The following is a 26,704-nucleotide window of genomic DNA, read 5'->3' on the forward strand; positions in this document are numbered from 1 at the left end:
CTAAAGGGCCTTGGGCAATGAGCCAGACATTTCTGGGGTCCCTCAAATGTCTGTGCCTGCAGATCTTTTTTCCAAGGGCATGCCAGTTTCCCTGGAGTGGTATCCTCCAATTTCCTTTCTGCGGAGTACAAACCTGACTGCTAGTGCCCTGGGAGCCCCGCAGAGTGCGGAGACAGGGGGTGTTTCAGTGTTTGTTGAGTAAACTTTCACTTAAGCTTGTTTTCAGTACGCAGACTCCTCCCTGTCCGCTGCTTTGCCTGACGTTCGGAGGCCATCACTTCTCTTCACGGAAGAAGCTTCCAGTTTCCGTGTGGTTGAGAGTGTTTACCTGGTTGTGTGAGTGTGAGGAGGCTATCTGGGCTTCTAACTGTTCCTTACTCAGATTTTCCACCAAACCTGTGTTCTGCTCCACCCCTCACCTTCAGAAATTGGGTGCCTGGTGGGGGGGGGGAGCTTCCAAATCTGTAGTTTTTCTTGGTTCTGAGGCTTGAATCAGCTTCTTTCTTGTCCGCAGGCCTTCCGGTCCACAGGGCCAGAGTTCAGTTTCTCAGCTCGGTTAGGTCAATTACCCACCATCCGTGCATTTTCCATATTCTGAAATTTGGCTGACATCTGCACTCTGTGTTGACTCCTTTCCAGGACTCTTTGTCTTGTAGGATTTACTTTATGATTTTTTATTTCTTTACTATCATTTGGTGAGGTTTGGGGAAGGAGCAGAAAGTCATGCGTCTCATGCATGACTTTCTGATGAGTGTCAGGCGTTTGATCTGCAAGTTTAACCATATCCTCAAATTTTTCAGTCTTCTCATTTGTAGGTTCTGTTTTTATGATTTTAGAATCCTCTATCCCTTATCACAAAAATATTCACCTACAACTTTTCCTAATCATTTTCCTGTAACCTAGTTTCTTTCAGCATAAGGTGAGAATTTTGAATCTAATTTTGTTTGCCCATAGTCGACTGTAACCTTACCATTAATAGAATAGTCCACCCTTTTTTCTCCTTGATCTGTGATGCTTCCGCCATTATTTTAAAAGTTTCCACATATGCTCGGGCTGTTTCTGGGCTTTCTACTTTATTCTGTGGATCTATTTGTCTGTTCCTGGGCCAAGAACACTTCTCTTGATTAGAATTGCTCTAAAAAAAAATCTCAGTACTTATTTCTGGATCTTTACTTTTCCATCTGAATTTTAGGATTGTTTTGTCAAGTTCTACAGAATATATCATTTAGGGATTTTAGTTGGAATAATAAATGCGTAGGTTAATTTCAGAATTTACGTCTTTGTAATTTTGAGCTTTTCCATTCATAAAAGTAATCTGACTCACCATTTACGCAGACCTTTTATGTCCTTAAATCCAGTTTTATAATTTTCTTGCACATATTTTATTTCATTTATTTCCAGGCAATGCACATTTTTGTTATTACTATGAATAGTGTATTTTTCCATTATATATTAAAATTAGAGATGGCTGGTTATAGGTACTCTGGATTTTTTTTTTTTTAAAGATTGGCACCTGAGCTAACAACTGTTGCCAATCTTTTTTTTTCCCTGCTTTTTTTGTTTTCTCCCCAAATCCCCCGTGTACATAGTTGTATATTTTAGTTATGGGTCCTTCTAGCTGTGACATGTGGGACGCAGCCTCAACATGGCCTAATGAGCGGTGCCATGTCCATGCCCAGGATCCGAACCCTGGGCCGCAGAAGTGGAGCACAAGAATTTAACCACTCAGCCACGGAGCCGGCCCTGGATTTTTGTACACTGAACTTGATTCCAATAATTTTGCTAAACTCTTCTATTAATTCGAATATGTTTGTAGATTCTCTTGAATTTTCTACACACATAATCATATCATAGCTAATAAAGACACATTTTTCTTTCTAAATCCAATAGCTCTTGTTTCTTTATTTTCCTTTTTTTTTGTCTTGGTTAGGACCGCCAGCCCATTTTTTAATTGTGGAAGAGATGGGAGTCATCTTTGTCTTTTCATTGTTTGCAATGGGAATAGTTTTAACATTTCATCATTAAGCATGATGTTTGCTGTAGATTTCTAGTAAATGTCTCTCATTATGCTTGTAAAGATTCTATTGCTAGCTTTTCAAAGGCTTTTTATTTTCTATAAGTGATTACTAATTTTACCAAGTATTTTTCTTTATCTATTGAGATGATCTTTCCCTTTTCTTTTTTCTACTATTTCTTTTCGTACTCTTAAACTGCTAATGTACTATAATATATCAATAGATTTTCAGATTTTGACGATCTCTGCATTGGCCTTGTCTTTGTTTTTACACTATTGGATTCAATATGCTAAGTTTTTTCAGCTCGATTCATAAGTGTACTTAGCCTAATTCTCTTTTTTTATGTACTGTCTTTGTTGTTCAATTTTTCTATCAACATTCTACCAGTCTGATTTTATTGTTTTATAAACCCTGAGTTTCTGGAAATATTTCATTTGAGTAAAAGAAGGGGTGTTGTGGTGAGGATGGTTGTTCTTCTGCCTTTTAAAATGTTTGAAATAGCTGTTCTATTCAATAAAGTAGGTATGTTAAGCTGGAAGAATGTATATTTTTTGTGGAACGAAATGAAGTGATTTTAATTCTGAATGAAAAATTGTGGCCTACTTTTACTCTTCACAAATTCACACACAAGCAAATTATAGTTGCTCACTCCTGATCTACATGATTGAAAATACTCAGAACTGAAAAAAATGCAACAAATCATCCAGATGTTTCCAAATGTTTCTTTAGATTTCTTCTGGTATGATTAGGTAGATATATCCTATGCTAGACAGGTGTTCTTTATCTGGGATGATCCAAGTGGGAAACATATTCTGCAGAAATTTTGGATATAAATTCTGTGTATTTTTAGTGTTGTTTACAAAAGACTTCTGGGAAAAGTAAATATTATGAAAGTAAAGTTTCCCATGGCAGAGATTGGCAACATCTACCTTTTTTCTTTCTTTTTATTCACTTTCCTTTCTTTTTTATTCCTGCTTATTTAAGAAAAAAGTAAAAAGACAATGAAAAAAGAATTCTTCTATATTGTGGTATATAATACATGAAACTTGTTAAATTATTTTTCCAAATATATAGTTCCTCCACAATACGTCTATTTTCAACTGCACAGAATAGGCTGAATGGTTGCTCAGCCACTGTAGCCTGTATGTGAGGGATTCAGAATTTATCTAGGGAAACATACTTCTCTTTTCTAAAGACATAATCCCAAAATATTTAGCCATTTATCTTCTAAAAACCGTGCAAAACATATGTCCTTTCCATGTTTCCTGCTGATAATATTTTCCCCATTTGTGCCACAACTTTTGTTTCCTTTGGGAAGCTGGTACTTATTTTATTCATAGATTGCAAATTATGCCCTGATGCTGTTCAACCAAAGGGCATTACTCATACAAGCCGAGAAGGCTGCTTAGGATATAATTGGCAGTGGCCATGGAAAACAGTGCATTAAAAAAGACCTCCCTGCCATATGGACCATTCTGGAGATCATGAGCCGCAAACATCTCTGGAAACAGGTCATATCTTCACATGGACATCTCTGATTGAATTGTTTTCAGAACTCACTAATCTCTGCTTTACAGTGTCTTCAAGCTTAGCAGTTTACCAGACTAGGAAGTATTATTCTATCTTTACTACCTGTCCAGATACGGGACGTCCCCAGCAGCAAAACTAGTTGTGTTCCAAAAGTTTATTTCCAAATCATTTATTTGGGATCAGAAAATATTTTCCCAGAGGAACCATATTATAAACGGTGGTGTTCCACAATCGCCTGGTTGAGCCACGGCGGACTTGAAATGCAGCATTGACTGTACTATTCCCACCAGCCACTATTTATTCTGTTTCCTTGGGAAAGTGCATTCTGAGTTCTAACTTGGGATGCCTGAAGCTCACCTCTCCCTCTGCCTGGCAGCCTTCCTTGTAGCTTTTTTAGGCTGTGCTGCAGTGGCAGTTAGAAAGACGGGATGAGGGTAGCCTTCTCAAGAAAGAGATGAGTACTGTGTTGATACAGATGCCTCTGGGTACTAGTTAATGCTGGAAGGCTGGAGAAGGAACCATCCATGTGGATCAATTACTTCCCAAGTCTTCTGAATGAAGCACAAAGGCAGGGACTTTTTCCTAAGTAGAGATCATTTTTAAGTCAAATCGTCATCAATAAGGAAAGGCTTATACAGTAAAACCTTAGATTTTTGAACACCAAGCTTCTGGACTTGTAATTACCCAGGGAAAATATTTTAACACTTGGTCAGTGATGAAACAGTCTCCAAACACCTACAAATTATTGACATAAATCTAGCACCTAGCCCTAGGCCTGACAGATAGTAAGTGCTCAAAAACAATTTTTTGTTGTTGAATTAAGTAGAGATTGACTAATTGAGTGAATTCTATATTGAAAGTACAAGACTAGAGATTATATGCACATGGGCTAGTTAACTTCATTCTAATTCAGCATCTCTTAATTCTGACCCGCTCATAGCACTCATCCTACCAATGAAGAGTTGGTTGGAGTACTTTTAAGAAGTCACTAGACCATCAGTGCCATCTCTGTGGGCATATGCATCCGTCTGCATCAGCCCCAAAGCAGGTGCTAGGTCTCTTCACTCCCTCTCTCTCGTCCACAATTTCTAGCAGTATCTGCCTGTTGCTAAATCTGAAGAAATAAAGAGGAGAGAGAGAGGGAGGGGACATAGAAAACCAACGAGGATACGAGACCCGTAGGACCCTGCCCAGCTGGATTTCTGGCCCTATGCTTATTCTGGAGAATGTTAACCTTCTAAAAAAGACCTAAGCTTTTTTTTGTGGGTTGTTTTTATAACACGTGGAGACATATTTTAAGAGGCTGTGCCTCTTTCAGGTTACAACGTACACCAGACCTGGGTCCTGGCCATTTCGGGCTTTAAAATTACATAATAATTTAATTTTATTTTGTATCTACAGCTACTTTTAAAAGAAATACACTATTAAGGCTCCCTCAGTTAAAAAACCTTCCCCTCCCCCACCCCAATAAACTTACGCACTGTTAACTTTTAGTTTCATAAACGGTGCTTTCTTTTTAAAGTTCCATTTGTGTTCTACAAGACAGCCCCTTGCTCCAAGATTAACATTTCTTATGATTGTTCCTGACAATGGATTCACTTCCAGAGGCCCTGCTAAGGATAACCAAAAAAGGGCATGTAGCAGGCTGGTTTTGGCAGCCTGCACGCAGTTTCAGAGCTTTTTAGGTCTTGGTTTTTCTGATGAGTGACTTCCTGAGCATGCCTAGGGAATGACAGGCATCTCCACAGGCAGGCTGCATCCACCTCGGCCGGGGTGTCGTCATTGGCTGCCTATTAGAAAAACGACAGGACAATGCATACCACCGAAGGCCGACTGTAAACATAGGAGATATGTGTTCACTTAGCATGGACTTCTGGGAGGGGCTAAGGAAGGGCGGTCTGGAGTTTTATTGAATAGAGCAGTGTGTATTAGGCTGCCTGCCTGCCTGCCCTCTTGCTGTGCTCCTGCTTAAAGAAATCAGTCCTTCCTTTCTGACTTAGTCCCGGGGACGAAGTTACAGCCTACGAGGTAAGGCACAGAGGGTTTTCTTTTCACCGCTTCCGCAGAGTATGGGGACTTTCTCTGGGTTCCAGTCAACATTCCTGGCCAGGGTAGCTGGAGATGCAAGATTGTAAAAGCCACTAAACCATGCAAATGCTCAGAGCCAGACTGGGCTTCGCTGCCCTGCAGATGTTCCCGGAAGACAAACAGGATGAGATTTCAAGTTTTGTTCTTAGAGTCGGGACGAGAGGAGAGATCACAGAGAGGCTTATATTCAGGGAGTACCGGTGACTCTGATCAGGATCGCCTTTTGTTTAGGAGCGCAATGGGGATCATACCTGGGCGGTACAGGCCAGTGTCAGTAGGCGTGCTGTGCCAGTCTGCTCACACCAGCGATCTCTCCTGCATCTTTTATTATCAGAGATTTAAGAAGGTTTTGCTGTAAAAACAACAATAAGTTTCAGGTTGATGAGAAGCCATAAAGATGATGATTTTTAACCAAAAGCATTTACATTTTATTCTGCTACCAGTATTTAAGACTAGACTTCTAGAGCTGCAAGGAAATAAAGTCAAAGGTGGAAAGAGCATCGGCATTTAGCTCTGATTGGGTGAATATAACTGGTTTGATATTTGCTAAGACAGAAGATGCCTACCATGATCTGTTTCCTATAAAGCCTAATAATGAGAGAATGCATGTGCTAGTGGGTGTGTATTTAGAAACCAAATTTAACAACCTACCAAACTGTTTTTTAAGAAATCTCATTTTCTGTTTGAAAAATGTACTTGAGTGTGACTAGAGAATTAGAGAAGATGTAGGTTGGAAGCGTGTTCCAGAAAGGGAGGAAACAGGCTTTTATTTCAAGTTAGTCGGACATATTTGGGCATCTTAAACAGTAGGACAAGGCAGCTAGTTGGTAGTAGCCTGGAATTCCTTTTAGAAAGAGCTGATTGTAAAGGGCGGGGGAATTTTAGTGCGGTGCAATACATGGTCAAAAAAAGTAGATGAGAACAAAGTACTTGGTATTCATAGATCTCTTCTGTTAACAGGGCTATGCAGACGGACTTGTAAACTGAGATAGCAAATCCTTCTAATGTGTTTGGCGAAACCAGACATGTATGGCTAGACTATAAGAGAAGACTAGGTGGAATGTGGCAAGAAGGGCAAATCTGATCATTTTTTCATAATCTCGGATATTAAAGGTTTCCAGCTCCAAATGACTGACTCAACTTGATTTTATTCCATGGAGTGAGTTCTGTGTTGGGATTCATTAAATAATCTTTTGTCTTTGTATTTAGAAATTTGGGGATAATATTCTTGAGAATGCCTCTCTCGCCTTCTAGCAGTGATATATGAGAACAGAATTCCCTGTGAATTTCTTTTCCTGGAACAGTTCTGAGTAAGTGTGAGAGAAAGGCTGCAGGCGAAAGCCATAGTTTGATTATTGTCCTTCCTTCGAAGAGATCAAGTTCCAAACTATTTTCACAGTGTTTTTAATGTCAATCAAAATATGGAGAGCAATTTCTTTTTCAACCGTTCTCTAAACCATGTTGGGAATGCAGTTTGGAAGGAAATCTATAATCTTGGGATTTGAGGATAAATTCCAGTTTGAAACCAACATCTCCAAACCCCTGAAGGTTCGAACTTTGCTCCCACCCCTCTCTCCTCTCCTCCTCGTGTGCTCCCCACCCCCCGATAACCACAGAAACACATTTTTCCAAATAATGCTTTAAGTGTTCTACTCTCTGTGGTGATGGAGCAAGGGGACTGGATATTTTACTTTATGTTGAACTTGAGGCAGCTCTTTGTGCTACCTTCCTCCTATTGAATAGTAGCTGGAACACATCTCTCCAAACAGGGGGGCAAATGGAGCACAAGGAAACTGCCCCACAAGAACTTTCGTTTCACTCAAAGCAGTTCATAAAGAGAAATACAATGGCAAAAGTCCGGAGCAAAAAGTCACTAATAAAAAGTTGGTCTCTGCACTCATAAGGAAGGCACAATGGATTGATCCATTGGTAACTTGCTGGGTTGTTTCCATTGTTCAAAGCCAATAGAATGTGCAATTTAAAAATTTAGATCATATAAGCAAATTTTAAAGCAAATAAGGCATTTTAAAGCAAATAAAGATTGCTTTAAAAGAATACACAATTCTTGCATTATGGTTCAGAGAAGGAGAACCAGGTTTGGACCTCAGCTTAACGGATTTAAATGAGATATGTAAAAGCAGGCCCTCGCAGGCTATTAACAATTCTGACAAGGCTGATTGACTCCTGTGACTGGCCTGAGGAACTCCTGCTCTCGGTTGGATAGAATAGGTTGATGCTGGGTCCAGTCACAGAAGGTTCCAGAATCCTGCCTGGGTGTTCTCTGTTCTGATGAGTAAAATGCACCTCACAAGGCCTTTTCTTAAAAACACATGTAGCTCTCTCCAGTTGTCATTTTCCTGGTAGCATGGTTACTAGTTATTCTTTCTAGCAAGACAAAAGAGTGACTTAGAGATGGACATGACAAGGGATTAGCTAGTCCCCGAGTTCTGCCTGCAGTCTATCACATGTCTCAGAAACGTGGTGGGGTGAGGCCATTGGGTGGGAGTGGGGGTGGCAGGGGAAAATGCTGACAAAGTGGTATGCGAATAGCATGGTAGGACTAAGGAGGAGGTTAGAAAGATGCTGCCAAAGAATTTTCAGACTTTGAAAAAGAGTTTTCTGGGTAAATTCTCTCAAAGCCTGAAAATAGAACCCCTTACCAAAAGTCCTTCATCTGTCCAGCTAATCCACTAATCCAAGTTTGTTACTGGAGAGATGCCCATAGGTTCTGAGTAGTTGAGTAATTTAAAGAGATGCTTGCAGCTAAGGCTTCACTCGGGAGCCCCACTATGAGAGCTCAGTCCCAGCACTGGTTCCTCTATTTAAACAGCCAGACCTTTGAGGAAGTCCTCAACTCTTTGACCTCATCTGTGGAATGGGCATTCTTACGCTTCTCCTACCTCCCGTAGTGGTTAAGGTGTCCAAATGAGATGAGGCTGTTTGCCCCTCTTCTCTGTAGACCCTATACTCCAAACTGCCTGCTATTTGAGCCCTCTGGACATTATGCTCATCTTGGCTGGTATCCTCCACTTCTTACCTAGTATCCTTAATTATCTGCTCCTCCCTCATATTTGAGGACCCTTGAGTGGTACCTTCTGGATCCTAGTTCTTTCTGGAATCCTGAGCTCAGGATCCAGGGAATACTGGTCTACCCCAATGTTGTCTAAATTTTGGTTTTGATGAACAGAGGCCAGGAGGACACCTGTATCAGGAGGCAGAATAAGACAAGTTGTTAGTGGTGTGAGGCCATATCCAGGAACCAGGAAATCTGAAGATCCAGTTGAGCAGAAGACCAATGACAAGGTGCTGACAACAGAAAGGCCTTAGTAAATGAGGCAGCTTCTCTGCCTCCAGCCAAAAGCATGGAACTAATCCCAGCATGTCAAGCCTGGGCCTCGTAGGGAGGGTGAGGTAATCAGGAGCACCTGGCTGTGGTTCCTGTTGGTATTGAGACCAGACCGCTCCATGTATCCGGCCTCTCACCTCTGTTTGCCTCAGTCTTTAGTATCCCCAGCTAGCTCTCCTGTAACCGACCCCTGGTGGCATCGCTAAATTCCCTACCCCCCGTTCTCCACCTCTACCTGCTTCCCTAGCTCCTGCATCCCCAAGCCAAACATGAGGTCTTCCTGATCCAGTATCAACAATTCACAGTGACCCAGCTCTAGGATGAGACCCAGAGAACAGCAGAAGGGTCAAGCCTAGATATGTTTGAGACAGGGGAAAGCCTCTGCATGTTTTTAGCCAGAAGGAGAAAAGTTAGAGCAAACAGAGTAGATGTTAAAGCAATTTCTGTGGTCAAGAGCCACCCTGATTTTCACCCCCAAACTCATGACTGGCTGGTGGTGGGCGAGTGATGTGAGAGGAGGGCAAGAAGGAGAGGATGACTGTGGGCTGTGCGGAAGAGGTGATGGGTTGGCCCTGTCAGTTGTTCTTCCCTGTGCTGTTGTTGTTGTGGACACCTTTGAGAACCTGATAAAAACTCGAAATAAACCCTTCAGGTCCTTTGTGAATGTATCCTTTGTGACTGGCAGATGAGAAACCTTTGAGGAGCCCTTAAGCTGGGGGAGGTGGGATGGGGAGTGAGGTCAAGTCTTGATTCCCATTGGAGACAAGGGCGGACAGGATCAGAACATGAGTGGAGGTGTCCTTTCTTGTTTCCCAGATTCTTTGGAAGGAAGAAAGGATGGTGTAAATATGCAGATACGTAGAAGGAGAAAACTTCATAATGCCTCCTTTTCAAGGAAAAGGTGATCGTCTCTAGAGAGGCAGTTTTCTACGGGGAGCTTGTAGGGGCTCAAGTTAGGAATGGCTGCTATTAAGCATAAACTAAGAGAGCACGGAGAGCTTAATAAAATGATTGCTAAGCAGCAGGAAGGGAATAGTTGAAGGAAAATAAATATATATATATATATATTTTTTTTTGGATATTTTAAGTGAATTGAGTGTTCTTAGTAAGTACTCATTTTAGTACATGGCTTTTCTTTCTTAAAAAAAAATCAATGATGGATGGATAACTTGAGGATAAATTGCTTTTTAATTGTTTCCTGAGGCTTCTGGCGTTGTTTAGTAAATATGAGGATGAAAGCACTTGACTGCAAGGAAATCATCTCACTTGAAGAGGGACCTATTAAGTAGGAATATATAATCAGTTCCTTTTACACCCACACGTAACATCCCCTCTCGCTTGTCTCAAGCTGGGGAAGTAGGCAGATTTCACCTGTGTACTAATGATGGGCAGTACCAGGGCAAAGGGCCTAAGGGGCCCAAGGGCCAGAAGCATCAAAGACGTTAGTTCCACTGGGGTCCGGAGGGTCTAAGCCAGAATGGGTATAAACTACAATAGGCTAACACGTGAATTACAGCCAGGTAAGTAAAAGAGAAACAGCAAAAATCAGAAGTCAGGCACAGGTTTAAAAACCAAGAGCTTGCTTAGCAAGGCAGTATAAAGACAGGTATGGTGACATATTGTGAGAGCACTTGGCACAGTGCTCGGAAAAAATAGAGCCTTATGTTAATAAGCTTCAGTAGCTCAAGTGAAGGGACAGGATTATAAGATACATGTGGAATAAAAAAGGGATGGAATCACAAGGAAATCCAAGAACAGAAGCCAAGTTAGAACCAGGGTCCAAACAGGATGGGGTTGGAATCAAGGTGGGTCAAAGGATCTCACAGAGGTCCATGTGCTGCCATCAATGCATTAATGTAACTCAGCTGCAGCACAGGTGGCTGCTTCTTTCTGTTCCTCTGTAGACTGACAAGTTCCTTCTGTGCTTCCTGATCAAATTCTGAGAGAGGAGGTATGATTGGTTCAGCTAATCTTAGCAGGAGGAGACATCAAAGGTTACTGGCACACCTATGTATGAATTACCAGTGAGTCTGGCAGCAGATCCCTAGGCAAAAAAGTAAATAAAGCCCAGTGGTTAATTTTAGTTAGAAGAGAAAGTTAGGCATGGAAGGCAGATTAGCTGAAATGTCCAACAGCTGTCCATGAATATAATTTGAATTTTCATATAACTGAATTCTTAGAGAAGCAAACCCCTAATGTCAGGGTCATGTAGATCTTGGTGTCCACTTGGGCACGGCCTGATGAACCCAGCTTGAGGGAGGTGAGCCTGGAAGCTTGCACCACTGATCATTGAAAAGATAAGAATTATCCATTTTAGAAAGATTCTAAAGAAAAACACTCGAGTGTTTTCTTGGCAAGAAGCTTCATACGAGTCATAGGTATAATATGGCTCCCCCCAAACTAAGGCAATCTTTAAAAGTCAATAAATAATTATTTAATAAATTTAATAAATAAAAACTCTATCTCGATGTAAATCACAACACTTAATAAGCTTACTGCATAAAAGCTGGTGTACTCTTAATCAGTGGATGTTTCAGTTCTCAGCAATGTTTGCAATGTAATCTTTCATTCGCTGAACACCTGTCTCGATGCCTGTCAAGGGGAGTAATAAAAGAACGTGCTCTCTTCTGGGTTAGTTCTGCAGAGAGGCATTGACAAATATGCTTCCAGGGATGAGGGTCAAAGGCCAGGGGGAGGCCGAAGAACAGAATATGAGCAACAGATAAGGGATCTGGAGCTGTTTATTCCAAAGCAAAGAAAATGTAGGGGCCACATGAATGTCTTCAAATATTTGAAGAGGAGAGCAGAGGAGAAGGCTCTCAAGGCAGCAGAACTGAATACATAGATTCATAGATTTTTTAAGCTGGCAGAGCCTTAGGGGTCATTTAGCTCATGGAATGCAAATAATTTTTCATCTATTTGCCAGCTCCAAACAATTGGTAGTGACCATCTGGAACACTGTGTTGAGAAGGATTCTGAGGCTGAGTCTAAGACCTCAATGGGGGCACAAAATGCTATCATTGATACTGATGTCCGTTGTGGAAGAAAAGGGCCATTGGTACTCAAGTACCATGTATTTCTCATCATTGATATAGTCTGTAGGTTCCTAACCTCTGTACCTTGGATCCCAGGGAGGCCACAAAGTTATTGTAAGAGGTAAACAAATCCATATATGCAGCAAATGTTTTTGGCAAACTGAGTACATAATACATCTTACACAATACATGGTACTCTTTTTCTAATTAAATAGATGCATTATGATGATAAAATGTTAATTTATTTAAAATAGTTGTTGAATTCATAGTAGCTTTTGGTATTGTGTTTTCTCAATCAGTGGACCTAAAACATACAATTATATTGTGTGTGGGAAGTTTGTGGCAAGAAATTTGGGATCTTAAGAAGAAATTCTTTTAAAAAATGAACCTGTGATCTACTTTTCATTTCCTGGATAAGAAACAAAAGCCTGGCCACGCTAAATAAAATTATACAGGTATTTGTACGTTTCTTTGATTAATGTCAGTAAGACTCATGAAGGCAGGAAACATCTATTTTTCTCATATTGTATACCCAGTGCCTGCCACATCACAGAAGCCCAGTAAATACCTATTGAATGAAAGAACAAACCAAGTGACTTGACTGAGGTCACCGAGTGAATTAGTGACAAAGGTGGTCCCAGAGCACACAGCTCCTAAGTCCCAGGGTGTTAACTTGTTCACTTTATGAGATTGCTTCTCCTGATAGCAAGAGAGAGTGTGCCGTTTTAAAAGTTCACAGATTTGGATTATACAATGCAGCCCAATTTGCCGAAATTCCAGTAGATCCTAATCAGTGTCTTAAACAGAATCAACTGTAGGGCTTTTTGCAAACAGACATCCCTGAGACCCATCCCTGGAGATTCTGATTCAGTGGGTCTAGAGTGGGTCCAGCGTCTGTAAGTCTGTAAAAACTCCCTGGTGATTCTGCTAAAACACCTTGACACTCAGAAACACTTCTGTACTGCTTAAAATAATTTATAGTAAATGTATGGAGTTACTTATTCCTCAGAAGCCTAGCTGTTTAGATTTCTTTCTAAAAATTACAGCCGTATCCTCCAAATAATCAGTTTTGCCGAAGAGTCTCTCCAGAAGAGCTAGAATGCTTATCTGAAAATTCCTTCAGCTTCCCATACTCTGGGTTTGGGCACAAAGCTATCAACCCTGTAAGGTCAACCTTTCTGATGAGATTTCCAGAGTTTGCTCTGGTAAAGCATTATAAATGTGGCAAGAATAAAATTTCTCATGGTATTTCCACTTCCTGTTCCAGCCACCATTACGAAGTGAAATTCGGGCTCGGGGGGAGGGGTGAAGTGAGGAGAATTTTTCTCTGTAAGTATTTCTGTCCTTAGGATGTTTTGAAGATTGGTTACTTTAGCTATCTAACTTACCAGGAAAAACAAAAGATGTTTTCTCTGTCCTCCGCTTTGTGGGAAGGAATGTACAAATCCTGCGCGGGAAGACGGGAGAATCTTCCTCTGCCCTCACCCCACATTTCCTCTGAGGCTGAGGCCATCGCAGCCTCTGGCTTGGATGCTTCCCTGGGCGGCCCTTCCAGAAGCATGTGAGCCCTATAAGACAACAGACCTGGGGAGCATGGACGGGGGAATCACTTGCTTTTTGTAGAGGGACAGAAAATCCATCTCTAGGGTCTTCCCTTACTCAACAGTCAGGAGTTGTATCCTCTGTATTGCGCAGAAGAGTCTACCATATTCAGACACCAAGCACATCAATTATATTCACTAAGGATTAGAGAGCTAAAAGTATCTCTGCTGAACGACCTAGTCCAATAAGAATGCTAGAATTGTTACTATATTTGTACCGATGCTGTTTAGTTTACAGAGCGGTGCTTCCATTGTATACATGAAAGCAGGGCTTGCTGGAGAGGAGCAGCTGAAAAGGAATTAAGTTAGGACCCACATCTGCGTTAATGACAACACCCTGACTCAGTCTCCCTTTCCCCCCGACACTGTCCCCCTTTTCCATGCACGCTCAACAGCAGTGTGTGTGAACCAGCTCCTACTGGCTCTCAAAAGGCAATTGTTAAATTTTCAGGATTTTGAGAACGAGTTGTTAAACATGGCCATTATTAAAATTAAATTATATTAGCTTACAATTAAATAAATTTATTAAAAACCAAGGTAATAAAGACTCAAAACTCATCCCTTCCTAATTGTTTTACTATGTTTTACTATTACCTGTGCTCTTGAGGTTAGTTACATCTATTATATCTGCATGATGGAAATACTGTATAATGCTGTGCAACAGTTTCTCTTCCAATTCTTCATTCACTGATGTCAGTTGGGAGCCTGAGATCAGCCATGATGGGAGTATTTACACCACAGAAATCAGCAAATGCTGCAAATCAGACTCCCCTGCCCTCCCCTCACATACCCCCAAAGCTTGTTGTCAAACATTTGCTAGCACACCACTGACCCAAACATATCAAGTTGGTCGAATTAGCCTCTACACGGCCTCTGAAATTAGTTGCATGCGTATTCAAAATGTGTGCTTATGATTGCATATTTATGTGTTTATTTCTTATGCTCCTAGAACATAAGCACCAGGAAAACAGGGACCTGTGAGGTTTTCAGTTCTGTGACTTGAGCCTAACAAAGTGCCTTGCCCCACATGTAGTACGTGCTTAATATGTGAGTTAAATCAGGAAAGGAATAAATGTCCAGGATTTCTTCTTGATCAGAAAGCTGAAGCTGGTGTTCATATTTGAGCTCATGGATTCCTCTCTAATTATCTCATTACCGAGTGCTTAGAACAGTGTCCGGCACATGCTAAGTAGCATATAGAGATCTATGTGATAATAAAATAAATAATCTTCATAACAACCAACTTTACCGATGAGGAAACAGAGTTACCATTAGGTTAAGTGACACATCTGAGATCACACAGCTAGTAAGTGGCAGAGCCAGGATTCAGATCTGGACAGTCTGGCTCCATAGTCCACATGCTCAGCCACCACACTGTGCAGCCTGTTGCTAATTATTCCAGTCGCTGGAGACTCCTGTTTTGTCTGCAGCTCTGGAGGTGTGAACTATTTGAGAACAAACTTTGGAATCAGGAGGACTTGAGTTTGAATCTCAAGTTTACCATTTTCTAGCCCATTTCTTCACGTATAAAACGGAGATAATTATTCCTCCATTTTGTGGTTGTCATAGGATTAGGAAAAAATATCTCTAAACTGCTTTGCACGTGATAGGCACTGAATTAAAAATCACTGGCCATCAGCTGTGACTTCCTGTGGAGGCGCTCTGTAGGATGGCGTTCCCTTAGTCCCTACGCCCTTAGCCACACACTCTCTCAAGTTGCCTACTCCATGGCCATCATGTAGATGGAGTGAAAGGAACCAGCTTCCTTCACGTTAGGTTCTCCAGGAGGTAGGACCAGGGCCAATGGTTCCCAGTCATAGGAAACTCTATTTCAGGGTTGCATAAGGAATTTCTAACTACATCTGTCTCTCTCTGGAGCTGGGACCACTCTGCTCTGCAGAAGCAGAAAACCTCCACCATCCCTTTCAACCACAGTTTTCTCCTGTGCCCTTACCATTGCATCTGTGCTGCCTTTAACATTCTAAATAGGCTGTAGTATGGCTAAAGGGTTTTATTATTCCTGAGGCTGGATTGTTTTGTAGGTGTTCAGTGTCTTAGACCCGGAATGAGAAAGGGAGAAAGGGCAGAAGAAGAGAGGGGAGAGGGCAGAAGAGGAGAAGAGAGAAGGGAGAGAGGAGAGAGAGAGATGATTGAGATTTATCCAGAGAAAAAGTACTGAACTTGGGAGGGAGAGCCCCTAGAAATGGATTGATAGTTGTTCCGAGCCCTCATAGGTTAGAGATGGTGGAGAAGATAAGCCAGCTCATTCAACTACCTTGCTGGCATACTTGCTATGTGACAGGCACTGTTCTAGTTGAAGATGACGACCTCAGGGCAGTCAAGTAAATTAAATAATTGCCCAAAGTCACACACCCGGCAAATGGCAGAGCTGGATTCAATGCCACTCCCTGACTCCATTCTCTTTCCATTTCTCTACTGCTGTCTGTTCTGTGTCTTTCCTCAGGAAGGCGATGGAAACCAGAGCAGGAGGTTTCCATAACCAATCATTATAACTTGTCAGAGAGCCACAGTGCAGTTCAAATAGACAAGCACAATGTCATTCCCTGCCATATAAGGAAGCAGGGCTAAACACCATTTCTTTCACTACCGACTTGAGAAATTATTCAACTGAGACTCAGACAGGAGGAGAATCTAGGCCTACCCTAGTTAAAAAGAAGAAGAAGAAGGCTTCAGAAGAACTTTTGTGTTCTCCTTTCCTGGTGGCAGAGATTGTTTAAGAAGGAGGTTACACCCTTTCTCCCCAACTCAATCGGAGATGTTCTAGAATTATGTGCTGAAGGATTAAACTCTTTGTCCAAATACATCAAGCTGTTTTGGTGTTTGATTATGTCAAACTAGATACTCAAAACACCAAGGCAGAGCTGATTCTGTGAGGTCAGGGGGGGAATTGTCTATCTCTCTGCAGTGGTTGACTAAAGGAGTTACAGTCCACTCGCCTTGCCAGCTGTTCTCAAACACAGTATTCATTAGTAAGGCTCCACACTTAAGTTTGACCTTCCTGTCCCAAACTCAGAATATTCATGTGATCACTCTTTGCCTTAACAAGCAGTCACAGTGGGGATTTCAGAACACATGCCCTCTAACCAACTTCCTGGAGGGAGAAACTGAGGCATGAGCAGTTGAAATTATTTATTCAGTGTCAGCCAGTACCATCTTGCTGTAGGGAGCATCCGCTCTTTCAGATAACTCAAAGTAGCATTACTTAGTCTTCTCAGGGAAATGAAAAAACTATAGAAGTCTGGTCAACTTCTTTTAACTCTCATCTTTGACCAGACTGCATCTGGGATATGAGTTTCCTAGGGCTGCTGTAACAAAGTACCACCAAGTGGGTAAAAACAGAAATTTATTGTCTCACACTTCTGGAAGCTAGAAGTCCAAGGTCAAGGTGTTGGCAGGATTAGTCCCTTCTGAGGGCTATAAGGGAAGGGTCTTTTCCAGGCCTCTCCCCTTGGCTTGTAGATGGCTGTCTTCATGCTCACATAGCATTCTTTTTGTATGTGTGTCTGTATCTAAATTTCCTTTTCTTATAAAGATGCCAGTCATATTGAATTAGGCCCATTCTAATGACCTCATTTTAATTTGATTACCTCTGTAAAGACCCTGTCTCCAAATAAGATCACATTCTGAATTACTGGAGGTTAGGACTTCAATATAAGAATTTTGAGGGAGATGCAATTGAACCCATAATATGCTGCAATTCAAAATGGTGGTTAGAAATTCATATGGCATATTTTCTGACACTCTAAGTACCAACGACCCTGTTGCTAGTGGTCATCCTTCTCCCAATGGGTCTAGAGAATGCTTAGCTAGAAATCACTTGGCCTTTTGAACTTGCCCTTGACATTTACTTTCTGCCTTTCATTACAAAATTCTGATCCAGTAAAAAGTCAAAAGAGGTCTCTGAAATGACGCACTGAAGTGCAGCTTCGCATTCTGTGGCCTATCTGTGGAAGCCTGTGAAACCACGGTGGCAGGCGGTCTGGTATGCAGCCATCAGAAGCGGGGGAGGGGGCTTGGTGGGAAGGCTTGGCCAAGGCTGCCTGCAAGTCTGAGAGGCAGAGTGTAAGGAGGAGGTGAGTAGCTTTGGAGCAGCCCGCTGGGGAGGCAGCAACCAATGGGATTTTGTGCTTGCCTCTGCATGGTGGAAACTAAGGATGGCCATTTTCAGTCATTTTTATACGTGCTGATCACAGCCACTAATCCCCACATGTGGGGGAAATATTAGAAGCCTTCACGTGGTTGTGCTCTGAATCATTTGTCTCTTGTCTTTGTTTTCTTCTGTCTCTTCTCCATCCATCCTTCCATTTTCATACACTTTCCCCCTCACTGGCCCTCCTAACTTTATCTGTGTTTGGCCTGGCTGGTTACAAATTGCCCCCCATTGTACCTTGTCTCCTTTTCCCCTTTTTCTTCAGTCACTGTTTCCCTCTGCCCTTTCTTAAAGCCCTTCTGGGTGTCCACGTCCTGTGTTTGGTCCTGCTTATGGCTACTCTCAGCGTTAGGTTGGAGGTGGTCTATAGAGAGAGTGACTCTATCATTTATTATCCAAACCAGGACACTTTTGAGAGCAAAAAGAGGAGCTATTAAAAATTTCCCTAAATTAACAGCCCTAAATGGGGACTGTTCTGGGCAAATGGACGGATGGTCATCCTACCCACAGCGTAGTTCTCTGCCCTCCCGATGTCTCATAGCAGCCACTCCCTCTGTTTCTGTACCTTTCTTTTTTTTAAAAAAAACAAAACTTTTATGTTCTCATTCTTCCTTTTATTCCCACTCCAAGAAGCTTTATGTACTTCTGTCAGTGTGAGTTTCTGTTTTCCCCTCTCCTCTCTTCAGTTCTTCTCGTGCCTCTACTCAGCTCTCGCTCTTGTCTCTGCACTTGAGGTCCTCTTCTCTCTTCCCTCCCTTGGTTTCTGTACAATCGTGACTGCATCAGGGAACCCACATTTGTCTGCCTTAGTACACACAGGACAGACTCCTTGCATTTCTGAGACTGAGCTGAACACACACACACACACGCATGCACAACCACCACCACCAAATGTTATAAGCTGCTTTGCGTCTCAGATGCTCCCTTGCTGGACTGTCCACCACGTCAGCACCTCTGCTCAGAGACTAGAACAATCTCTACACCATGTAAGCAGCCGTGCCTAAAACTATCATGTAGACGTGTTTGGCATATGTTTCTGGGATCTTACAGGAAGCGTCTCCCGTATGTGTACATGTGTACACTTAAAGTTGAAAATATATGGCCTAAAAAATAGAAAGAAAATGAGAGTCAAAGCTACCTGTGCGCTGCTTCCATTATGGCTTCAGTAATCCGGATTGTTTTATACTCTAAAGTAATATATGCCAAAGGCCTACCAACGGTTGCTAAAGGTTTAACATAAGTAGAAATGAACTTTGAGGCAAAAAGAATAAACATTGACTTAAATCCCTTTCAGATGTTGTTCTTTTATGATTCAATCATCTGCAACTCACAGTCATTCTGAAAAATCACTTCAATTATCAATCAGGGTCATGCAAGGAAGGCCTGAAGCTCCTTCTTGACTCTAAAATGAGAAAGGCAGGACATTTTCCTCTTGCAAATTACTGGAAACCAATCCATAGATATCTGAAATACTTGACAGTATAGCACTGTATCAGCTGGAAAAAGTTGTTCTTGTCCTTTTTGTTTATTTATTTACTTATTTTAGAATTGGGAACATAATTTTCTTTCTCTCCTTTTTTCAAGCACCCTAAAAATTAATGAGGGAGGGAAAAAGCAGTGAAAGAACATACTTTATGGAAGGCAATAAGGATTCTGGTAAAGTTCTCTCCTTCCTTCTTTCCTTCCTATCCCTCCTCCCCCACTCCTTCTTTTTCTCCATCCTTCTCTTCTCTTCTCCTTCCTTCTCCCCCCTTCTCCTATTTTTTGTTTCTTCTCCTGTTGAGATTTATACAGTTGGAAATGTTCTATTGCTGTTGGGCAGCCGCAAGCTTTAGCCATGATGGCCTTATGTCTTTCTTGCTCAAATGTATCTTTTAAAAAAGATTGATAATAACAAAGTAAAAATCAAAATACTTCGACCACATTCTGCAGGGTACGTATATAGTTATGGCAATGGTGAAATGGAAATATCTACTCGACAAGCTCTCTATTGCAGCAAAACTGGATAGAGCGATTATATCAGCCAGCCTGGAACTGTTGGCCCACCTGTGTTTGAGTAAATAGGAAATAGGAAGTGTAGGAGAGGTTTTTTTTAACTTTCACACTTTCCATATTTCTGCTCTTAGATATGCTGTTAAAATAAAACAATTACTCTTTCCATTGGGAGTAGTTTCTAGCTTGCTAATTCTTTTTCCCGAGAGTGTTTGCATTGAGGTTTAAGTTTTGATATTTTGGCTCTTGTATTTTGTGGGGGCCTCAGGTTCCAGGTGGCAGTCTCATAGAAAAGTAGCCCCAGTTCTTGCCTCATGTCCACAGCTGGTAACCTGCGTGACTTTGAACAGACTCCTTGTGCCTCAAGCTTCCTAATTACAAACGGACAGTAACAGTTTCGCTTCTCTATAACACCCAGGTAGGGAGCGATGAGATCTTTAATATAAAAGGCACTTCAGGTGCAAAAGTGTCTTTAAGACATGGTTTTCTTTTCTTTTTCCTTTGAAACATGAAGACTTTTGCTGGTTGGTTTCTGGGGAAGATGTAAGTCATCTATTCATGAAGGAAACTCTAGATTCAAAGTCTGGAATTTGAAGTTTCCAAAAATTCCATGCACGACAGCTTCGGCTGGCTCCTTCTTCTGGGGCTGCCTCAACCCCAGTTTAAACTCTTCCTTTTTTCCTTTTGTTAGGCTTCTGGGGCAAGCATATTCCTCTCCATACTCATCTTTACAAGCAATATTGACAATCATCCTGTTTGGAGCCAATCTGAAACCCCAAGGTGCTGAAAAAGGATGGTTAAGACAGATTACCATCCAATTTGAGCATTTGTCTGATGTAGTCAGAAAAGTTTTTTATAAGCTTTACCTGAAACCAAAGCACATAGTGAACAACTGCAGATCTTAGAGTCTTGTCACGTTCAGATTCACTAAAATTTTCTTTCATCAGCATTTAAATTTGTAACACGAGATCACACATGTGAAAGTGCTATGCTTTGTAATGTCTGTGATTATAATATCTATAGTCAAATATATAAAAGTTTAAAAATGCTCTAGGAACCTAAGAGGAAGAGTAGAAGAAAAGCACGTTTGATCCCAGCAAGTGTGCTTGGGGCTAAGCTCGCACAAACAATCAAATGGGTGGGCCCAGTTGTTTATTTTTATTATTTTTTACACAAAATTTTATTTTAGAATAGTTTTTAGATTTATAGAAGACTTGCAAGAATATTAAAGAGTTCTCATATACCCACACCCAATTTCCTCTATGGTTAACATTACTATGCACATTTGTCACAACTAAAGAAACAATATTGATATATTATTATTGACAAAATTCCATGCTTTTATTTGGATCAGCTTAGTTTTTGCCTAATGTCCTTTATTTTTTATGCCCTTTAAAACAGAATAATGTTTTATACAGTAAAGTTGAATATATATTTTATGGATATTTTGATGGAAATCTAATACACGGTTGAAAATTGTGTAAGCAAACTCTTTACTTGAACATGTGCTTACTGGGTGAGCAACCCAGAGGACTGTCCACCTAAAATACCCTAGTCCTCCTCTGATCTCTGGTTTGTTTCCCTTGAGACTATTTGCAGATTCCTCAGTCTGTTCCCCCCTGATGCCAGATGCTGGAACTCTATTCCTGCTGTCACTGAGGCTGCTCATCCCAAACAGATGATGCTAACCAGCAGCACTTTCCAGTCCCATTCTACAGTTTTAGGCAGAAGCGTTAGAGTGAAAGGGTTTATCTGGTTGTTGAACTGCTCTTAAGTTGTATCATATCGTAGCTACCTGTAAGAGCTGTGACATTAACAAAGGCAAAAAAGAAGATCTGATCCATGTTCCTTAGAATCTTCAAATTTATAGGTTTTGGCCAGTTTAAAAACACCGCAGTTCATGAAAAATGTCTATTACTAAAATATAAACTATGGAGAGGTTCACTTTATAGAAATCATCTCAATAATAGCCTTCCACATACTAAACTTCCAAACTTTCCTTGAAATAGGAGTTAGCAGCAGATAATAGCAGGAAGAATCCGTTTAATTCAGTTTCTGCCTTTGAGCAACTTGATGACATCAGGCAGGTGACTCAACCTTCTGGGGCATCAGTTCCTGTAATGAAGAGGTTGGACTAGATGTAGTGTCTCCTAGCTCTAACGTTGTTTGAATTTGTGACTTCGTAACTTTCCCTCATAAGGCTTGTTATTGTCCTTTCTATCAAGGTTACTTCCTTAATGTTGTTGTGCTTTGACTGATAAATCACTTTAAAGGGGGGAAAAGAGATAAATTTAATTCAAATAGTAACTACAAATGAGTTGCTTTCAAGGTAACCAGTTGTTTGATTTATAATAGTTTGTGCTTAAAGTTGATTTTGTGTAGAGATACAATACGACCCTTACATGCAATGGAATCAATAAAGATGAAAAATATATAAGGATGAAGAAATGTAGGTGTCTTCTTTGTTATCTCCATATGTAGGTAGGAAATGTAGGTATCTTCATATAAAAAATTAATTGGAGGAATCTACTTACCAATGGATGAAACTAATATTCTCGACCAGAGGTAGTCCTTAACACCCCCTAAAAGCAACAATCTCAGCACTTTGAATTGGTTATCTAAGTATAAATAAAGCTGGTGAGAGACACCTTTTATAAAAGGAGTGATTGAGTTGACTCTCAACTAGGAAGACATCAAAGTCAAGGAAGGGAGTAAGAGCTTAATGCTTGGGGTGGAAATGGTTACTAGGTTTAGCCATCGGCTTTGGTCTTTCCTGTTCCACGTGTAGCTATATAGTTTACATAAAAATATCTCTCCAGAGGATCAGAAAGAACAGATTTATGGAACCAGATGTGAGTTAGCCTTTCTACAGGTGTGGCTCTGCAGCTGAAAGAACATGTTGTACCAGGGATGGAGTTTCTTATTAGGTAATCAATATAAATTACCACTAGACTTTTACAGAGGTTGATAAAGCAAACATGTGTCATTTGGATTGGCCTTCTGGTATATAAAGAGAACTTGCTTCACTTGGGGCACAACGTGAAAAAATGCACCATTTAGTATTTATAAAAGGCTTGGTAGCAAATACCATCCCGGTGATCAGGCAAAGTTCCAGTCTGCACACAGAGGGAATGGCTGCTGAATAGATGGAAATGCTGTCTATGTGTTTCCTTCATCAAGAACGACAAGGAACACTGCGTAAATATTTATAAAGTCTCTAAGCATCTGATAGGGAAAGGCCAAGAAGATGAAAATGATTAGCAGACTGGGGGGAAAAAAACAACAGAGAAAAGATAAAAAAAAAAGAGTAGAATTGGTTAAACTAAAGAGGCAAATATGCTATTTAAATGGTACAGAAAGTTAGGGCTATAAAAAAAGAAGGTTACTTTAGTAAACTGCAGGGCATTTTGACAATTATACACAAAAAGAATTTAAAAATCCTGGATACTAGCAAGTGTTGACTAATTAACTTTGCATCAATAGAATAATGCAAATGTTTTGATTTTTTTAAAAAATGGGTACCTTTATGCTAGATTATACAATGAAACAAAAATGAACACTTCTACTTTAACACTTCTCATTTGCTTAAAGGTTTTTTGATTTAGTTTAACTGTATTGTTCAAATCCCTTATATTCTTACTAATTTTTAAAAGTTTCTTAATCTATAATTTCCAAGAGAGCTGTGTCAATATCTCCCACAAAAAGTTTGTGAATCTATAATTCCTCTTATAAAATTAGTCATTATTATTGTTAAAATTAGTCATATGTTTCAGGGCCGGCCACGTGGGGTAGCGGTTAAGTTCACATGTTCTAGTTCGGTTGCCCAGGGTTCGTCAGTTCGGATCCTGGGTGTGGATGTACATACTGCTTGTCAAGCCATGCTGTGTCAGGCATCCCACATACAAAGTGGAGGAAGATGGGCACCGATGTTAGCTCAGGGCCAGTCTTCCTCAGCAAAAAGAGGAGGGTTGGTGGCAGATGTTAGCTCAGGACTAATCTTCCTCCAAAAAAAAAAAAATAGTCATATGTCTCCAGGCTATGTTGTTTGATAAATATAAGTTCACGATTTCTAAATCTTCCTGATGGAGTATTCTTTTCATCATTAATTCACCTTAAATTCTACTTTGTCTGCTAGTAATATTGCTACAACCCCTTTCTATCGTTATTTACTTACTAAATACATTCTAAACCATTTAAACCATTCATTTTTCAATATTTCCATGTAATTACTTTAAAGTAGATCTCTCATAAATAGCATACAGATACATTTCTAAATATAGTTAGAAAGATTTCTGTTTGATGTATGAGATAAATCCATTTTATTTGTTATGACTGATGATCTGTATAGGATGTCTGAAAAGTCTGAAAACATAGCATAAACTTAATTTTAAATAATAAGTGATTATATTTTCAAAAGCTTTGCTCCTTGTGCTTTTCTTCAAGCTTCAGACAACACTTTTAAGTGAGTTACTTCTAAATTTAAAGCAATGGGTCCAATTATTAATCTTAAAAAAGTATAAGAAATACACTATTTCCCCGGGTTCCCAGAATTTTTAGACCATCTGTAGCGTATTTATTACACAAGACATATTGAACATATTATTTGAAAATGTGACTAACTTACAATATAAAGTGTTATATCCTTATCTCCAACAGTAGAAAGTTAACAGAGAATGTCTAAGACTAATAAAGCCACCATACTCAAGACAGTTTGGTATCGGTATAAGACCAGACAAATGGATCTATGAGACAGAAGAGAAACTGCAGAAACAGACGTCATCTTCCTCATCGCTCCCGTGTTATTATAACTGTACCACTATCACTCCTAGCTCATCACATAATATACTATGATTACATTTTATTTTTTACGCTATGCATTCCTCCCTCCTCCCCTCATGATTTAATAATTACTTCTTTTACCTCCTTAGTTTTCTACTATAAATGCTAACACTGAACCCTTTTCAATATAGGCAAACACATCTGGTATTTGGCGTTTGTTATTTATTTATTTTTTTCTTTAAAGATATCCTTCCTGGAAACTTCTTGGAATTTTCTAGGTTTCTTTCACAGCTAGCTGTTCTACATCCTTACTTCACAATCATTTTAGGAATTTCCTTCCTAGGATTCAAAGGAATTTCCTTTGCATGTGGACTGAAATTTGAATCCTCTGTTTCCTAGATCCCATTTTTCCTCCTTCTTTATAGCTCTATTTTGATGGATAAAATCATCTAGGAGATTCCTGAACATGGGTGCAGACAAGATAAAATTTTTTAGTGTCTTGGATTTATCTCGTGCTTAATTGATATTTGTCTGGGTGCGGAATTCTAGGCTGGAAATCATTTTCCCTAAAACTTCTCAAAGCGTGCCTATATTATCTTCGAGATTCCAGTGTTGATCTTAACAAGTCTGATGCCATTTTGATTCCTGAATATTTGTCTGTTGCCTGATTTTTTTCCTGTCTGGAAGTATTTAGAATCTTTTTTTTATTGTCAATATTCTAAAATTTCATGACAGTGTGCCCTGGTATCATTTGGATTTTTATTCGTCCTATCGAACACTTAGCGGGCCTGGTCAATCTAGAAAAATGTATGTTTTAGTTATGGGAAATTTTCTTGTATCATTTTAGTAATAATTTCCTTCTCACCATTCTCTCTGTTCTCTCTCTCCTGGATCTTCTAAACTGATTCTCTGATTTTATATTTTCTCAAATATTTTCTACTTTTCTACATCTTATAATTTCTGGAGGTTTCCTTAATTTTGGCTTAATATTCATTGTTTTTAACTACAATATTTTGAATTTCCTAGAATTCTTTTGTTCTTTTTTGTTTGTTTGTTTGTTTTTAAAGATTGGCACTGGGGCCAACAACTGTTGCCAATCTTCCTTTTTTTTTTTTTCTGCTTTATCTCCCCAAACCCCCACTGTACACAGTTGTATATCTTAGTTGCATGTCCTTCTAGTTGTGGGATGTGGGACACCGTCTCAACGTGGCCTGACGAGCGGTGCCATGTCCGCGCCCTGGGCCGCCGCAGCAGAGCACGCGAACTTAACCACTCTGCCATGGAGCCGGCCCTGTTGTTGTTGTTTTTGAGGGTTTTTTTAAATAATATCCTGATCTTTTTTCAGAATTACCATAGTTTTCTTATCTTCTTGGGAATATCATTTGTATTTTTACGTGTGTTTCTGTCTTTGCCTCATCTGTGTTTCCTCTGTGTTCCTTTTTTCTGTTGTTTGTGCTGCTCTCTTTCATTCTTTCCTCAGAACCCTGGTGATCCTTGGCTGGCTGTGTTTATACAGGAGTGAGGTAAATAAAAAGCTGACTGGAAGCTCTGGGCACAAGGGCACTGACGGGCTCACTGCCAGAAATCGGGCCAGCTCTTTTCAATGGACAATCACCTAATGCCTGTATCTCTAGATCCTTTTTCTTGAACAAGTGTATCCAAAGAAGACTTTCACAATCTCCTCCTGGCGGTGGTGAGCCAAGTTCCAGAATTCTGAGGACTTTTAGGGCATTGCCTAGATTGTGGAGGCATCCCCATAGGATAGTTTCCCACCTGTCTTCTCAGATCTCTGTCAGTTGCACTGGTTTTAGGTCATGTCTCACATCAATCTCTTGGCTGGAATTTCTAATCAGGTAGTTCAGATTTGGATCCTGTTCCCTCACACAGAAAGGGTTTTCTTCCCCTAAGCCTAGAGCTTACCTCTTGCTGATTGGTTCCTTCCCGATTAGTAGGTTACCATGGTTAGAATATTTCCATTCCTGTTCATAGATAGAACACCACCTTCCTAGCTCCTGGGTTTATGCTGGAGCCCAGTTAGCGTTTTCTGCTGTGTTACTGATGAATGCTACTACACAGTTAACTCAGGCTAAACTCTCTGTCTTTGAATTCTTTCTATTTTTTATAACCTGGAGATGTTTCTCTCTTGC

General features: G+C 40.4%; 1 protein-coding gene across 11 annotated transcripts in view; it reads left to right on the plus strand.

The window, feature by feature from the left end:
- Positions 1–5,071: 5,071 nt before the first annotated feature.
- CALD1 (caldesmon 1) overlaps positions 5,072–26,704 on the plus strand; it is a 183,293-nt gene continuing 161,660 nt past the window's right edge. For all 11 annotated transcript variants that reach the window (XM_070513818.1, XM_070513842.1, XM_070513843.1 and 8 more), the window contains exon 1: positions 5,072–5,573. The gene's annotated coding sequence lies outside the window, so the exon portion shown is untranslated. The remainder of the gene's footprint in view (positions 5,574–26,704) is intronic.

The sequence above is a fragment of the Equus asinus genome, chromosome 1 (assembly GCF_041296235.1).
Source record: "Equus asinus isolate D_3611 breed Donkey chromosome 1, EquAss-T2T_v2, whole genome shotgun sequence".
NCBI classification, from domain to species: Eukaryota; Metazoa; Chordata; class Mammalia; order Perissodactyla; family Equidae; genus Equus; species Equus asinus.